Source organism: Corylus avellana, chromosome 9 (genome assembly GCF_965113065.1).
Source record: "Corylus avellana chromosome 9, dhCorAvel1.hap1.2, whole genome shotgun sequence".
NCBI lineage: Eukaryota > Viridiplantae > Streptophyta > Magnoliopsida > Fagales > Betulaceae > Corylus > Corylus avellana.
In genome coordinates, this window is record NC_142498.1 from 2,411,292 (window position 1) to 2,413,247 (window position 1,956).

A 1,956-nucleotide genomic window follows, 5' to 3' on the forward strand; every position below is an offset into this window, starting at 1 on the left:
TAACTTGCCAAACACAGAGGAGATGATCTTATTAATAGCAAGACTCATGGAGTCGTTTTACACAATACTTTACAAGAGATTCAGACAAAACAAAGATATCACATGGATACAGTACATAAAACATAAGTTGCTTAAAAGCTGGAAAAGAGGAAGACAAAAGAGGAAAAGCAGCATGAAAACACGGAAGAGTGCGGCTACTGTTCACAGAAAACATGGAAGCATGTTTTATGTGAACAGTTGAGCAGTAGCTTGGATTTATCTTCTAACACAAAATACAATCAATCTGGATGGAGAGCCAAGTTAAAGTGGTGTGGCAGACTGATAAATACGCCTGAGTTGTTTTGCCGCGTCGATTATTCCTGGCCTATCTTCTCCTTTTTCACACAAACAACTCAGGCCAAGCCTTGCAAAAGCTAGAAATTGTTCCTCATCAATTCTTTCTTCCAGTAATTCTGGATCTACAATTTCAATCAACCGGTTTTGTTCATCATATGGCTTCAGAAAGCCTGGCAAACTGGATTCAGAATATATGGATTGTTGAGTATCCAACATCCATCCTGCCAAAAGCACAAGTAGAAATACACCAAAATGAAACACATCACTCTTCTCGGTTACATGGCCTGTAGTGCAATATTCAGGATCACCAATACCCATTCTCCCGCGTACTGCATCTTCTGCACGCAACTGACCTTCAGGGATAGATATGGAGAGTGAGAAGTCAATCAATCTGGCTACTTTCTCCTCATCCAATATAATGGTGGGCGACTTAATATCTCTATGAACAACGGGCCTGGAAAATGCAGTATGGAGATATGCAATGGCATTAGCTATGCCCATTGCAATCCTTAACCTACACTTCCATGGTAACGGCTGAGAGACTCTATCAATTGGGCGGATACATTGGAAGAGATTTTCCCCCCCAACAAATTCATACACTATAATCGGTAGTTTGGTCTCCAAGCAGCATCCTAGGAGCTTTAGAACATTTTTATGGACACTCATTTGTGATCCAATCACAATGTCTTTAATAATGCATTCTAGTGCCTTGTCTCTTATAACAACAATTCTTTCTTCTGGGTACACTTTAACTGAAATTAAGCGGTCTTCAAGAGAACCCTTGTAAAATTCAAAATCACCAGCCTCCAGAAACCTTTGACGTGGGTCGTAGTTGTTTGTTGCTTTTCTAAGCTCTTCGGCAGAGAAGTTACGGATAGGATTGGATTTCCCATTGCAAAAGGTAATCAACTCCTCTAATAATAATCCTCCATTCTTCATAAATGACGTCTCCTCCTCTTTGTCTTTCCTCTTGATCAGTTTCAAACACGCTTTCATGTTGCTTATCCACCAAACCCTTATAATATATTACAATTAGCAATGCATAGACAGAATATATATGTTAAGACAAGACAAGGAGAGGCCAAATTGGCTTTAAATATATGAATATATATACTCAATGGTTAAGTATAGAGATCAATGAGCCTGCACAATTTTGGCGTGTGAAACCCAGTTGTGCGTCACCATGTAAATCAAGCATGAATTACAAGAATTTGAAACATATATATTACCTACCAAGGAACACAACTTGAGTGTTAAATTATTAATTTAATGATTAAATTTATCACTTCATATCAGTTTAAGCTTTTAGTACAAGCGGGATGATTTAACATAATATCATAACCAATTACAGTATTTTTCTTTTCTATTTTTTGGTAAAAAAAAAAAAATCAAATTACCGCTCCGTTTACTTCGACGTAAAATGGTTTCCAAAAAATGATTTCCGTATTTTACGGTGTTTACTTCGACGTAAAATAGTGGTCAACGGAAAATATTTTCCTTTTGACCGAAAATTCTTCTTTAATTTTCGGAAAATGGTTTACGATTTTGAAAACCGTAAACCATTTTCCGATTATGAGCATCTAATTCTTAAATCGATGGACCTTGTCAAGACCCGCCCAG

The 1,956-nt window shown here is 37.3% G+C and overlaps 1 pseudogene; it reads right to left on the minus strand.

Annotated features, from left to right (window-relative positions):
• Window positions 1–300: 300 nt before the first annotated feature.
• On the minus strand, window positions 301–1,332 carry LOC132190709 (serine/threonine-protein kinase ZRK3 pseudogene; annotated as a pseudogene).
• Between the last annotated feature and the right edge of the window lie 624 nt (window positions 1,333–1,956).